The sequence below is a fragment of the Mustela lutreola genome, chromosome 9 (genome assembly GCF_030435805.1).
Source record: "Mustela lutreola isolate mMusLut2 chromosome 9, mMusLut2.pri, whole genome shotgun sequence".
NCBI lineage: Eukaryota > Metazoa > Chordata > Mammalia > Carnivora > Mustelidae > Mustela > Mustela lutreola.
Window position 1 is genome coordinate 68,393,403 of NC_081298.1, and position 16,767 is coordinate 68,410,169.

Here is a 16,767-nt window from a genome sequence, read left to right on the forward strand (position 1 = left end):
ATCCTTCTAAAAGCACACCACTGGAAAATTACAAGAGTCTGTTGAACAGTTCGGCAGTGGAAAATTATTGCTGTCATTTATCTAACTTTATATTTCATTAATTCTTAAGTTACTCAGAAAATAATTCTCAGTTAATCAAAACTGATAATTCCTCTCCAGATACAGATCATTTCTAGACATAATGCATTTTCTGTGACGCATTTTTGCATTGTCTTTATTCCAAAAAATATTTTTTTAATTTATTTTTGGTCTCTTTAGCAACTGCTTTTAGTTGTCCAAAGAATATGGTTATAGTTTTTTTAAAGGAATTTTATTAACCAGAAACTTGAGTAACATCACTTATGTACATGTATGCTATAATGAACTTTCCCAGTTTTATTCTGAAATAATTAACATATATCAAGGTATAAATTTAAGGTGTGTAGTGATTCACATACACTATGAAATGATTATTTCAATAGGTTCAGCTAACATCAACCTTTTCATATAAATACAATAAAAGTGAAAAAAAAAAGAAAAACAGGAAAAAAATATTCTCCTTAAAACTCTAAGGATTGGGGGCGCCTGGGTGGCTCAGTGGGTTAGGCCGCTGCCTTTGGCTCGGGTCATGATCTCGGGGTCCTGGGATCGAGTCCCGCACTGGGCTCTCTGCTCAGCAGGGAGCCTGCTTCCTCCTCTCTCTCTCTCTGCCTGCCTCTCCGACTACTAGTGATTTCTCTCTGTCAAATAAATAAATAAAATCTTAAAAAAAAAAAAAAAAAAAAAACCTCTTAGGATAGCTCAGTTGGTTAAGCAGCTGCCTTCAGCTCAGGTCATGATCCCAGCGTCCTGGAATGGAGTCCCACATTGGGCTCCTTGCTCGGCAGGGAGTCTGCTTCTCCCTTTGCCTCTGTCTGCCATTCTGTCTGCCTGTGCTCACTCTCTCAATCTCTCTCTCTCTGACAAATAAATAAAATCTTAAAAAAAAAAAAAAAAAAAACCTCTTAGGATTTACTGTCTTAACAACTTTCCTGAATTCCACACAGCAGTGTTAACTATAGTCCCCATGCTATATTATATCCCCAGCCCTTATTTATCTTACAACTGAAGTTTGTGCCTTTGACCACCTTCCTCCAACTTCCTAATCCCCTACCTCCATAACCACCCCTGGTAACCACAATTCTCATCTCTTTTTCTATGAGTGTGGATTTGTTTGTTTTAGATTCCACACATAAGTGAAATCATACAGTATTTGTCTTTCTCTGTCTGACTTATTTCACTTACCACAAAGTCATCAAGATCCATCCATGCTGTAGCAAATGCTAGGCTATAAATAGACCACAACTTCTTTATCCGGTCATCCACTGATGGACACTTAGATTATTTCCATGTCTTGGCTATTGTACATCGTGCTGCAGTGAACATGGTGGCGTATAGATCCTTTTGAGTTAGTATTTTTGTTTCTTTTGGATATATTCCCAGAAGTGGAATTGCTGGATCATATGGTAGTCAATTTTTAATTTTTTAATTTTTTAATTTTTTAATTTTTTTCAGGATCCTCCATGCCATTAAGTATACCAATTTACAATGTGACCAACAGGGCACAAGGGTTCCCCTTTCTCTAATCTATACCGATATTTGTTATCTCTTGACTTTTTAATAAGAACCATTCTAACAGGTGTGAGGTGACATCTCCTTGTGGTTTTAATCTGCATTTTCCTGATGACTAGTGATGTTGAGCATCTTTTCATGTACTTGTTGGCCTTTTGTCAATATAAAAACAATTTGTTCTTATAATGATGATTCAAAGCCCTTCAAGTTCCCCAAAAGCTTCCTTAATTATTAAGATTAAGCTGCATTTAAAGTAATTTAATTGTTAACTATGTTTATTTTTGTAATAGTACATAATATTTTTCTTGAAAGGCTATAAAGTTAAAATTAAGTCTATAAAATGTTTTCAAACATTCAAGGGCAATAAGTTAATAGTATGTCTTTTTAGCTGTCCCAAATACAGCCATTTCAATACAGAGGCATTCTTATCAAATTAAATTTTTTAACCTTTGAGAAAGATGCTTCCCTTGGTTATGTGTACTACATACTAAACCCAAATCTCTCGCTCACTCTGTCCTCTGAACCATACTATCTGGCCAAGACTTAAGCCCAGATCAAAAGAAACAAACCAATATTATACTAAAAATGCATGCTAAAAATAATTCAATAACAAGGCTGCCCTCTGACCAAACACTGTGGCATTTACTTCATTAAGTGTTTCTAAAAAATTCCCAGTGGGAAAGATACTTAATTTATTTACTGCAAGAGTCTAATGAGAACTAGGAAGGAAACTAGGAAGGAAGCAAACTGGCATGGTTTGGAGCAGGATTACTGGCACATTTGATTTCCTATATGAGGCTTTCTTTTTTACCTGTCAGCCACCCTGGTACATTTCACCATAAGCAATGAGACATTTTTGTTTGGACTTGGGCATATATTTCCTGATAGAACCCTAATAATAGTAAGTTCTCAAGGGGGGGAAAAATGGCAAAGAAAAAAAAAAAGAAAATCGCTTATCTGTGACTCGGTCTTTAGATTCTCCTTCTAATAAACAGAAGTCACTGTTTTGGGTTCTCTGCATGCCATTTGTCACAGCCATGTCCTCGCGCGCTTAGACCACACGTAGGCAAAGGGCCTAACACCCTTCACAGCAAGAGGCTAACTGTCGATACTGTCAGTGGTTCACTGCTTTCCCAGGGGGTTGAACACAAAGCAAATGACCCCCAACTTTATTCTCACTTAAGCTTTTCCTCTGTTCTTCTCAGCTCTCTAGCACAAATTTCAACATGCTGAGTTGTCATTTCCCAGTCAGGATTTCTAAAACCAAAACGGCGAACCTTCCTCCCAACGCAATTCCTACTTGTAAATTCCCTGACCCATTCGTTGGTGCCATTATTTTTCCCAATTTTTCAAGTCACATCTCCGATTCACGTAATAGAGTAGATCCCTCAATTTCAGATTTTCCTTAGAAGTAAGACCTCCATGACAGACAGGGGAATGAACTGCCTGTTCCATTGGTCTTTTGTCTCCCCCAAAAGCCCCCATGTTTTAGGACAGTCTATAAACATTGTACAGCTCCCTCATCAAAGCCTGAAGGGCTATTTTTGTCAGACTCTGAGCACTTTGACCCAGTATCATTAGTCTCTTTGTACCAAAACCTAAATTTTTTTTAAAGATTTTATTTGTTTATTCAACACAGAGAGAGACTGGGCACTCTCTTTCTCTTTGGACAGCAGGCAGAGGGAGAAGGAGAAGCTCCCTGTTCCGCCAAGCAGGGAGTCCAATGCAGGGCTCCATCCCAGGACCCTGTGATCATAACCTGAGCTGATGGCAGATGTTTAACAACAGAGTTACCGAGATGCCCCCCATATCCAAATTTCCACCAAACCCCTCCCAGACCCCCTGAAAAGCCTGCCCACCAAAATTACTTTCCCAAAAAACTTTTTGGACACAAAGCCAGCATCTGAAGAATGATCTAGCCGTAGATCAAAGCTCCTCTTAGACAGAAATTCAAATCATAAGAATATATATACCATTTCTAGGTATAATCTTTATAGATAATATTACGATGTTAATCTAGGACCCTCTGCCTTTCCCTGGTCACTCGCTTCTCCCATCCCTTAAGTTATGTAGAGATTAAGACATAATATATCAGGTCAGCTCTATTTGCCACTTGACCCGGTACAGATAAGTTAGTGGTCTACACAGACTACCCAACTTCTCAGAGGTTGTGCAGGACTCACACTCAATAGCATCCTCCCTTGTGAATATACTAAACCATTCCTTGGCCTATCCCATAAATCATAGCAACTATATCCTATGATTACCTAACATATTCCTTCAATATTAAGGAAGGATATGAGGAGAAATCTAGGCATACATATCATTGATATAGCAATAATCCTTACATAAAATTGACCTTGCACTTAATCTGTCAGAAGTTTCTCCTGTTAATACAGTCATTCAAAACTATTTACTGAGCATCTGCCATGTGTCAGGCACTCATCTAAGAGCTGAAAACAGAGCAATGAATAAGACAGACAAGGTCCCTGCTCTCATGGTATTTATAATCTCTTTAGCTCTTTCTCTGCCTTTCTCACCATCTTGGCATCCATTGCTTTGGAATTAGACACCCTTGATTAATCTGCACACACTTCCTCTTTTGACTTTCTACCTAATACAGACTGGCAATTCCCAGAAACCATTGCTCACCTGATCTTGGAGCAAGCTAGCTCTAGGTTTGTTTAGTCCTTAGAGAGGAGAGATCTCAGATCTGTTTGGACATTCAGGGACATCCAAGGCATACTATCCTAAAAAAGCTTCATCTCAGCAACCTTGCCCCTCTACCAACCTCTCCATTTTTAGTACATTGCCTGGCACAAACATTAAGTAAATTTAACTTACTCCTGAATACACTTGCCCTTCTTGGATCCAGGTCCTAACCCTGCACAAGTTACTCAGCACCTTCTCTTCCTCTCATGGTGTTTTTCTCACTGGTCTCCACATAGCCATTCACCCTCTGCTTTCTTTAAGCACTGTCGGATTTTCATTTTAACTTCTGTCTTGGAAGCCGGGAGGGAGGAGCTGGGGAACATCTGCCCTATCTTGTACAGTGTTCTGTTCTATATTGTCAGAGTAAACTGAGGTTCACACTCATCAGAATAAATCCTTTCCAGTGCTCCTTCCCAAGAAGGGAGGGAGGAGCGGGCATTGCAGAATGCACGAGATGGGCTGGCCCATCGCCCCAAGAGAACCTCTCCCCTTGCACTTGCACCATGCACTTGAAACCAGCCTTTCTTAAATCTCATAGTCCAGATGTGGAAGGTTGCTCCCAATATGAAAGCATCCTGCTTCAAAAATTTTCAAAGAATTAGGAGTAGAACTACAATATATCATCACCTTGCCTCCTTGCTATAACTGAACAATAAATTTAGCCCAGACATTTCTAATAGTCAAAGCGAACACGGAAACACAGTACTTATATCTGTTCATTCATTAATTCAATAACAATCGTTGGGTCACTATTATGTACTGGTCATACTCCTATGTTCTGGAGCCCTCTCCTCTGGCCTCCATCTAATTCTGTGTGAGAAACGGAAGGGGTTGGGGACAGGCAGGGGCCTAGTCCTCAGGTGAACTGTCCCCAGTGGACCACAAAAGAAGAGCTGTCCGAGGGCATTTCTCCCTCCACAGGGCTTGGAAATTATGATCATCAGCTAGCACCAACCATGAAAATAAACACATGTGAGAAGTTATTAAAACTCTCATCAGAATGCTTTTTAGTTCCATGAAAATGCATAGCTTCTTGTGACTAATATTAACACCAATGTAATTAGATGGGATTCTAATTACCCCGTAGTGGTTCCACACACAGAGATGAGGAATAGCATGTATCCTACCACTGCAAGTCCTTCTAGAGATCTTAGGGATACCGACATTCATTTTACTTGCTTGGAGAAAGGAATTTTATCTTATTCACCTTATTTTAAGAAAAAAATATACATCATAAAAATTCCACATTAAGCAAATATAATAAAAGCATTTTAAGTTGGCTTTACAACACACCTTTCAAAATTTTATACAGATACAGATTTAGGTTTTATATGTTTTATGCTATCTTAAACCAGTTGACCTTCTAATATAGAAAAACTATGAGTTTATTTTATGATAGCTCATATACATCATATCCCAGGAATTGAGACAGGGCAAAAAGGTAGGGAATCCTTGAAAGGATAGCAATAATGAAAGGCTAGGAAAAATATTCTTTTACTTTAGGTACGTGTAGGTCATGAGAAGAGGTACACTGTCAAAATGAGATAAATGAAAGTATAATTTTGTCCCATGTTTAAAATGCATCCGTAAAAGCTAGGTAATAACAGTAACACCTACCACCCCTTGAACACTGACACGCTCAGTGCCAAGCTAAGTGCTTTCTGTGCATTTTCTGATTGCATCCCTACAGTAAACCTATGATTTATTAGCGTCAGTTTATTAAAAAAAAAAAAAAAAAGAGAGAGAGAGACACAGAAAGGTGAAGTTATTTGTCCAAAGTTAAAATTTTGGGTAAGGGGAGGAGAGAATAACTTTATGCTCTGTATTTAACCACTAAACTACTGACTCTTCAAAGAGAAAACACATACACACACATAAAAAAGGGAGAAATTTTGTTTATAGGACGACTTTATTTTGTAAGGTTGGGTTTTTGTTTGTTTTTTAGTAATCCCTATACCCAATGGGGGGCTTGAACTCACAACCCCATGATTAAGAGTCACACGCTCTTCTGACTGAGCCAGCCAGGCATCTCCATAGAATAACTTTCTTTATGAAAGAAGAAGGGAGTTGACTTAATTCTGGTAGAAACTCCTAATTTCATTGCAGACTGGTACTCTGAGTGCAACTGCTCTACACTTCCTCAATAAAAGGCAGGTAATGAAAATACCTATCAAAGGGATATTAAACATGAAGTTAATGTAACCTATGTGAAGTGCTTATAAAAGGCATTAAACATAAACGATCATGATGATTTTTTCTACTATCAGAATAGAAGAGGAAATCAGGGCAAAGAACATAAGAAAAAAATGAGATGAAGTAAGGGTAGGTACATAAAGGGCATAACATTGTATGGTCTACTAATTAAAGGTAGCCTATAAATTTGGGTCAGTGGGTTTTTGTAGTCAATACAAAGAAGAAAATGTTATGTGTTACAGGATTCATAATGTCCATCAGATTTTTTTTTTTAAGGTGCTCCAAAGAAATACAACCAGTCCTTGTTCTGAATGAAGGTCACTAAAGATTTAAGGTCTGAATTTCAAAATTGAAATGAAAACTACTTTGCTTTTTGCCTTCAATTTGTAATGACAGAAAGAATTTACTGAAGCAAGCCAGAAGTTTTAACAGACTTGCTATAGAAGAAAATTTAGCCATTAATCTGTCATTTCAGTCAAAGCTAAGCTCATTAATAACTTCTATTCAGCTCCAAACTGCCTTCAATTTTTCTATTCCTTTCTGATGATAAGGACCCACATATTCAAATTTCCCCCAAAAAAGTGAACAAATTTTATGAATTCCAAAATGAACAGGTAAATAATATTGAAGATAACGCTTTTTTTGTAGGCACTACCTTTCTAAATGCCTTGTGAGCTTTTAAAATTAAAACACTTTAAAGAGTATGTTTGCCATTCTGTCACATAGTCATTTTTATAAACATTTCAAATTTGAAGACTTTTTGATCAGCATAAATTTGCAAGATAAAAATGATACCTTGATTATTTAAAGTAATATTAGCTAACACATTTTGAAATATGACAAAAAGCAAGAATGGTTTAAACAGAGTTAATTTTGGAGGAAAATTAGTCAGTAAAGAAGACTTATTACAGAAATCCAATTTGATAAGAAGAGATGGATTTCTTGAACCATATTTATACTATAAGAAATACGTCATGTTATTAGTCATTATTAGTACTAAAATTCTGAGACTGTTGCTAACTGTATTTATAGAGTCCCTCTGAAATGAGAAATAAGGTTTAATTCTGACTAAACTATAATCAGGATTTTAACAAATTTTCAAATCCAAAACAAAGAATAAATTACATGAATATTGACCAAAACCAACCACCATAATCCCCGAGTGTCAAAAATCAAGTATAATCAGGAACAAGTAAGAAAAATAATTTACTATATTCAAATAAAAATCTCTGAAAAGTGTCTCATATTCCAGAAAGAGAATCATCCCTTTATATTACAAAATCCTTAAGGAATGAAAAAATTTCTTAAATAGAAATAAATATATTCTGCAGAAGGAATAAGTTCTTTCTCCTCGAATTTCAACTTTCTTTTTATTTTCTTTTAAGCGTTTATTTATTTATTTGACAGAAACAGAGAGAGAGAGACAGCCAGAGAGGGAACACAAGCAGGGGGAATGGGAGAGGAGGGGTAGCAAGCCTCCCATGGAGCAGGGAGCCCAATGTGGGCTCGGTCCCAGAACCTTGGGATCATGACCTGGGCCAAAGGCAGACACTTAATGACTGAGCCATGCAGGTACCCCAAGTTTCAACTTTCTTTATTCAGTTATCTTGCTCTGATACCTCTACCACTCAGCGAGTAGGAATTTTCTGCTCTGTCTTTATCTTGGAACAAACACATATTAAAACTCTTTGTTTCTCCCCAATTTAACTGAGAGAAACCTGGCATTTTTAAATGCAACTGTATTTAAAAACTTAAGGAAAGGAGCAACTGAACATCCATTAGCAAAAAAAAAAAAAAAAAAAAAATCCCAAGTAAAACTTCATACTATATATGAAAAATCAACTCAAAATGGGATATGGACTTACTGTAAAACATAAAACTACTAAATTTAGACAAAATCACAGAAGAAAAAACTTCAGGATCTAGGACTAGGAGAAGAATTCTTAGACTTGATGTCAAAGCACAATCCACAAAGAAAAACAGATAAATTGGATTTCATCAAAATTAAACACCTTTGCTCTGCAAAAGACCCTCTTAAGAGGATGAAAACATTAGCTGCAAATGAAAGGCAAATAATTGCAAAATAATTATCTACCCGACAAAGGACTAGTCTGTAGAATATATAAAGAAGTCTCAAAACTCAATTATGAAAAAGACCAAATAATCCAATTAGAAAACGAGCAAAAGACACGGACAGATATTTCATCAAAGATATATGGATGACAAATAAGCACATGAAATACTTTCAACATCATTAGCCACTAAGGAAATGCAAACCAAGACCTTAATGAGATATCACATACACCTATCGAAATGGCCAAATTAAAAAATAATGACACTGCCAAATATTGAGAAGGATGTGGGAAAACTGGATCGTTCATACACTGGGAATGAACCATGGTAGAGTCACTCTAGAAAACATGTATGACCAAAAATGCAATTGCCATATAATCCAGCAATTGTACCATTAAGTATTCATCCCCAGAGAAATAAAAGCTGACATTCAGAAAAAAACTGTATGTGACTATTCACAGCAGCCTTATTCATAAAAGCATCCAACTAGAAACAACCCAGGGGTCCTTCAACAGGTGAATGGTTAAAGCAACTGTGGTACATTCATATCATGATACACCAAACAGCAGTAAAAAGGAACAGACTATTGATACATGGAACAATGTGGATGAACCTTAAGGGAATTATGCTAGATGAAAAAAGCCAATCCCAAAAGGTTTTAAATATTGTGTGATTCCATTTACAAAACATTCACGAAATAACAAAATTACAGACATACAGAATCGATGAGTGATGGCCAGAGATTAAGGATGAGAAGAGGAAGAAATGTTTATAAAAAGCCATCCTTGCAGTGAGGGAACTGTTTTGAATCTTGCCTGGGGTGGTGGATACACATACCTACATGTGATAAAAGTGCATGGAACTAAATACATAGACACATGCACACATATAGTTGAATGTACGTAAAACTGGAAAATGTGAATAAGGTTAGTGAACCATGTCGATGTCAACTTCTTTGTTGTAATATTATACTATTATTTTGCAAGTGTTACCATTAAGACAAACTAGGTAAAGGGTACACTGGATATCTTTGCATTACTTCTCATTACTGCATGTGAATCTACAATTATTTTAAAAGTTTAAATAAAATAAGCAAAAAGAAAAAGGACAGAAGTTTAAAATGTTCAAAATAGTTTAACAATATAATTATTTCTGATTAATAATCCCAATAAAAGTAGCAAAAAAAAAAAGAAAGAAAACCTTATTAGGCTATTTTAGGACAGGGCTACCCTTCAGAAACAATCAGATTGTTTGGCCAAGTGGATTGGCCAATATAGCATATTAAAAGTAATCTCAAATTCTTTGATAATGGTCCCATTGAGAAGTAAGGTCTACTTCCTTTCCCTTTGAATATGGGTAGGCTCTGTGACTCCTCTAACCAACAGAATACAGTGGAAATGACAATGTACCCGTTTCTGAGCCCAGTCCTTAACATACTGGCAACTTCTACTTCCTATCTCTTGAAACACTCACTATTGGAAGCCAAGTGCCCTGTAAGAAATGTGACTACCCAGGAACTACCATGCTATAAGAAAAAAAGATCAACCCACAATGGGGACATCCTGGAGGATGACAACACATGCAGACGCAGACTGGACAGAGAGCACCAAAACATTTGCCATGTGACAATGAGCCATCATCACTGATCAGCTGAGCCTTTCCCAAATCCTTAGCCCATGAGCAAAATAAAAGGGTTGCTTTAATCCACTAAGTTTCAGAGCAATTGATTATATATGCAATAGAAAACCAAAATAGAGGACAGAGCCCACAAGCCCTTTGTCTAGATGTCTTCCCTCTATAGGCTGGCCTCTGGGTAAGTGGGACCATCTTCTTTCCTGATACATGTCTTCTACCAAAATACTCTGCTCTCTTCAAGGACATCTAATTCTGTTTTGTTTTGTTTTGTTTTTTTCTGATTCTGATATTAGTCTCTTACCCCTGGAGTCCTCTATCACTCAGCTCCAGATTCCAGTCTGAGGGCTGCATGTAGTCATTAGTCAAAAGCAGTGCTAAGCTACACCTTTGGACCCCAGCAAAATATCCAGTCTAGTGTTTCTCAACCTTTTGTCCATGATCCACAGCCCGCCCCCCTAAAATGTTTTATATAAGGATACACACACACACACACACCACACATACATGCTTATAATTGAAAGAAAAGAGCATTATAAAACAGGGTGAATCAGCAGTCATCATCACAAAAATTAAAAATAATTAATAATTAGATGATTGGGCACCTGAGTGGCTCAGTCAGCTGAGCATCTAACTCTTGATTTGGGCTGGGGTCAGCATCTCAGTATCATAAGATCAAGCCCTTGTGGGGCTCTGTGCTTATTGTGGAGACTGTGTGCAATTTTTTCTCTCCCTCTTTCTGCCCCTCCACCTTCTACCCACACCCCCATTCGCACATGCACATGCCCTTCCTCTCTCTAAAAAAATAAAATAATAATTAGATGATTTAAAAAGGAAATTCTATCTTCCAAAATTGTGTATATTATTAATATAAAATATTTTCATTTAAATATTCTCATTTAATTGGCTAAGAGTATGCAACTAGAGGGTATTTTATTGTGGATAATTATTGAATAAAGTTTTGTCTTCTCTTCTAAAATCAGTGTTCCTTACGGAATAGTAACAATCTCATACTTAATCAATTTTGAAAGTGGATATGCACTGATAGGCTATCACTGTTCTTTTTCCTTTAAAATGAATACCTAAATAAACCAGCTTGAAATAGTACCTAAACCATCAAAGTCCAACCAGTGAGGGGATGTGCTTTGAAGGGTTCTTCACTAACAACTGAGTAAGTTACAATTCTCATTAACACAGCAAGCTAGAAAAGGCTAACACATCATCAGCCATTACCAATCTGACGGTGATTAGTGCACTGAACTAATTCCTAAGACAATGCAGCACAGAGGGACTGAAATGCACCCTTGGCAATGTTTAAAGGCATGGACAGGGTGCAAGGACATGGGAGATGGCAAGGCTTGGAGTGCAGAAAGAGAACAGGAGAAGAAGAACAGGCCGTGGGAGTGATGAGAAAAGGATCCTTACCAGTCACAGGGTGCATAAGAGCACGGGACAGCATTTATGAGAGGAAAAAGATAATTCAATTGATGAGGTATGGCTGGTAAGTTGGGAAGCATCAAACATAAATGTGTATCTCTTTGATGATTTTTGCTAGAGGCAAGCCTCCTATAACCTTTATATTTTCTAATGTATGGTCTAATTCAGACATTTGAAGTGTGCCTTAGCGTGTTCCCTGAGTACAACCAGTGTTCAAATTTGTCCAAGTCTTGGCTGGGCTAAAGCTTATGTAGAAGTTACTCTATCAATTGGAGAAATATCAAGAAAGATGGAATGGAATGTACCATATGCACCAAGCAATAGAAAACTTAAATTTTACAAGTCTCTTTCCTCATTCCTGTTCCAAATTACAGTTTTAGATTCTATAGAAATATGTAGCATTTTCAATAGACCCTTCAAGAAGTGATGGAATGTTTCTCTTTTGTTCTTGTATGTTCTCTGGTGCACACGTGCACACACAGTCAATGGTTCTACCTCCCTCAAAGAAAATGTCCAGTAGTAAAAACGTGTCAATGCGTTCTCAAAAGAAAGAGACCAAGCACAGAAATAAACTACTGACTAACAAATTAACCACAGTTAGACTGGGGGGAAAAGAAGACTACTTTGCAGAAAGAAAAAATTGTCATATATATGTATAGAAAGACTAAGATTTGTCATAAATACCTATATAAAATATTTACATCAAATATATTTATGTGTTATGCAAATTGAAAGTTAGTACTAAGCATAATCCCCAGAAAACAGATTTTTTTTTTTTAAAGATTTTATTTATTTATTTGCCAGGGAGAGAGAAAGAGTGCACTAGCAGGGAGAGAGTCAGGCAGAGGCAGAAGCAGGTTCCCCACTGAGCAGGGAGCCTGATGCAGGACTTGATCCAGGACCCTGGGATCATGACCTGAGTTTAAGGCCAGAGATTAACTGACTGAGCCACCAAGGCATCCCAAAACAGATGTTAAAAAAAAAAAAAAAAAGCTAAGAAAACACTAACAAAATATTCTCTATATCTTTGATCTTCAATGAATTTGAGAAAATGGTGAAATGCTGTATTTTTTTAAGATTTTATTTATTTATTTGACAGATGGAGATCACAAGTAGGCAGAGAAGCAGACAGAGAGAGAGGAGCAAGCAGGCAGGTTCCCCGCTGAGCAGAGAGCCCGATGTGGGGCTCGATGTGGGGCTCGATCTCAGGACCCCGGGATCATGACCTGAGCCGAAGGTAGAGGCTTTAACCAGGCGCCACCGAAATGCTGTATTTTGGTTGGAAAATGGAATCAAATGTTATGTGACAAAACAAACTAATAGACTGACATGCACAGAGGATAACATATGCCTTAACTTGGGTCAAGTATTTACAATCTAATCAACACAAAGAATCGATTCTCTGTACAATCTTAAGAAAATTTGTTTTTCCACATCATAATCCAGAAAAGTAATCTCTTAAGATAAATGACTAAAACAATAGCTTTGAAAATTTTATAAATATGATGGAATTGAAAAATAAGGCATACTAGGATGGCTAGGTGGTCATGATCCTAGGTCAGGCATCAGGTTCCTTGCTCCTTGCTCAGTGAGGAGCCTGTTTCTTCCTCTCCTTTTAAAAGGAGGCCAATTTGAAATGTATCCTGGATTAACTTGTATAGTTATATTTGCAGCCTTAGATGGAAGAACTTCAGTAGATAATGCAAAAGCCACACCTGAGAACCAGATTAATGATGTTGAAGGCACATGTGGGGACAGTAACCATTTTGAACCTATATTCTGTAGTTTTGTGCTTATGTTTTAGACAACGGTGTTGCAGGCTATTGTCCCTGTTCATGTATTTTAATATTTTCATCAAGTGAATCTTATTTGTACTTACTTCTTGAAGAGTAAAATGAAGAGTGAAATTCTAAAAGTCTAGAATAGATAATAAATATGTACATAAAATCCAACTTAAGTATAGGTCCAATACATAGTGCAAGCTTTTCATATTCAATTCAACCCGAGGTGTAAAACCAATGTCATCCCCCATGAATGAAACATGGAAAGACAAATACTGAGTAAGAACTATAACCATCCAAAAGAGATTGACTCAGTCCTATTGTACCAAAAGCCTTTCATGTGAGTCCTGAAAAACCCACGTGGTTCCACAGCATAAAAATCACAATCAATTTCAGAACCTCACATTCACTCAGCTAGAAGATGTGGGACACCCTGAGTAATCTTAGGAGAACCTCATCAATGCTCACCAGGCTTGCAGAGGGCAAGTACAGTGAATCCCCATTTTGTTGTAAAACACAAGATATGTGATCTCTATTATCCACGGTTCAGTATTTAAAAGACATACAATAAAATTATAAAGACAAACTCCTATTTTGTAAGAATTATAATGGTTTCTCAGTATGTCCTTCAGACTAGAGAACAATCATGAAGTAAGTATGTTATGAATACAACAGAATTTTGCCTGTCTATATTCAAAGCTTCAATTAATTTTAAATGATCAAACAACTGCACGGCCAAGAGACAAGAAGCCATATAGGCCTTTTATATGATCCTACAAAGTAATAGGCGAAAGAGGTCAGTCTCCAAGGTCAACATATGCACCACTAGATACATTCAAGAAAAGAACTTCACATAAATGGCTGTGGATAGTTCGGAAGACAGCCCTTGTTAGCATAATTACTCAAATAGTATTTACAAGTACATAAACAACTGATTAAGACATATTTTCTTAGACATCAAAGAATTCAATTTGAATTTAATGAACATAGGTCATTAATCTCATAACTGCAACCAGCCTTAAGTAACAAGATCTCTTACAATGCAGATTTTGCAAAAATGACATGGTTACCTATATTTTTACTACCACCACTACCTCGAACATAGTACCTTCACTATCTCAACCCAAATGGGAGATTTCTGATTATAAACTTGAGAAAAATCCTTTTTCCATCCCCACCCCCATCATCAACACCAAATTCAAGACTTGAAAGTGCTCAGGATAATTTGGTTATTTCCAACAATCAAAAGAGACCAATCTCATATGGGAATATTGGCCAATAATTAAGGAGATATCAGTTGCCTTAGCAACAGATTCCTTCCCAAATAAGCACTGTTTTCATTCAGCAGCCTTTAGCCAAAAGGGGAATTAAATCACTGAAATCAACAATTCCTTTGTTTAGCAAACAGAACAGCTTTCCAGGTCTCAAGAAAACAGACCTCTCACAGTTGGTCCAGCATTGCCCAAGGTAGCAGTCTTGCTGAAAAAGCCAACCTCTTGAATTGCAGGATTTTATCATCAAAACCACTGCTAACAGAGCTGCTAGCTTTTGCCAAAGAAACATGACAAAGGAGAATATCTCCTAAGTGATACTAATGAATATATTTAGCTTTATAGATTTTAACCTTCCTTAGAGAATGTGTGTGTCTATGTTTCTATGTCTATATATATATATGTGTGTGTATATATATATATATATATATATATATATGTAATTCCAAATGTCTAGCTTAGCTAATGGCTAATCAGCCCACTAGCTAATAAACAGCTTCTTATGCTTTGATTCCTAGGTGTAAGAGTCTAACCTCGTGTAAGACAATTCTAAAAATATTTTACATAGGCCATTACCAAAACTGAGAAAATAAATAGCTCCAGTCCTGAATGTTAGTATAACCTGGTCCACTCAGCAGCCTGAAGTCATGTTGTTGCATTGAGGCTGTCTGGACAGGTTAAGTATCATTCATTTTCTGATAAATAAAAATAAAAATAGAATACTAATAATAAAATTAGTAAAGGCTCACTATGACTGATGTTTCTCAATAGAGACACATATTGAAACTCCCAAGAGCTCCCCAGGTTAACACTCTTGCCACAAAATACTTATATCGTAGCCATACTCCATTTCACTCTCATTACCTCCATAAACAATCCCCTTACCTTCCCAATTTTTTCCACTACCACGTTCCTTCTATAGTCCTGCTGCCTCTCCACACAGGCACCCTCTTCACCACCACTGTCTTGGGCTCCAGATTTCTCTTCCGAGAAGAAGATTCCATTAGCCAGCAAGTGTCTAAATCGATCTGTGTTAGGATCCAGTTCTAATGAACCACAATCTTCACCTTTCTTGCCGTTCTCTGACTTCTAGAGCCCTTCACATTCTCCCTGTCCCCATCTTAGTCTCTCTCTTTTTACTTCTTAATTTTTTACATTTTATTCTGTTTTATTTATTTGACAGAGAGACAGTACAAGAGGGAACACAAGCAGGGGAAGTGGGAGAGGGAGAAGCAGGTTTCCCGCTGAGCAGGGAGCCCATTGTGGGAGCTCGATCCCAGCACCCTGGGATCATGAGCCGAAGGCAGACGGTTAAACAACTGAGCCACCCAGGTGCCCCATTTGCTTCTTAATTTTTTAAATTATAGGAATAGTACATGCTCCTCAAAACAAACCACATTAATAGAGAGGGATATAAAATTAAAAAAACAGAAAAGGCCGTCTGGTTAGAGGCTTGTTTCCTAGAGGCAATCATTGTTAATAATTTTGTTGTACAACTTTCAGGTATAGGTTTTCCTATATATGTTTTCAGGTATATGTTTTCCTACATAAAACTTCTTTTTTCATAAAATGGGTCTTTTTTATTCTCTTTACCTTTTGGGCCTGCCTACATGGAGAAATCTGAATTTAAAAAATCAAATATAAAAGGGTGAATTCCCTGAATCCATCCCATCCCACACATTGAGCTGTACATATCCACTTCATATTTCTCACCCCATGTACTTTGTTCCACACTTGTCTAATACTATACCATTTACTTTTCTGAGAAATATGTCCAATTCTATGCTATTTATTTTGATGATTATTAAAAACAAACAAAGACAAAGTATCCCCAGTAAAACAGAAATGCGTAGTTATTTGTCAACATCCCCAGTATTAACTGAGGTGAAATACTCAATCAGCTAATAAAATTTAAAATAATAATTTTTTGTATGAAGATATGTAAAACCAGCATTCTAATTTATTTCAAAAAGCCTTTAAAACTGTACTTAGTTTAAAAAAAAAAACCTGTACTTAGTTTTAATTCATATTCTGTCTCATCTTTAAGAAAAGAATCATAACAAATGTACTGTCTCTAT

The 16,767-nt window shown here is 36.8% G+C and overlaps 1 protein-coding gene across 4 annotated transcripts in view; it reads right to left on the reverse strand.

The window, feature by feature from the left end:
- Positions 1-16,767, reverse strand: part of CAMKMT (calmodulin-lysine N-methyltransferase) — a 391,971-nt gene that overhangs the window by 228,376 nt on the left and 146,828 nt on the right. The gene's annotated exons all lie outside the window — the stretch shown is intronic.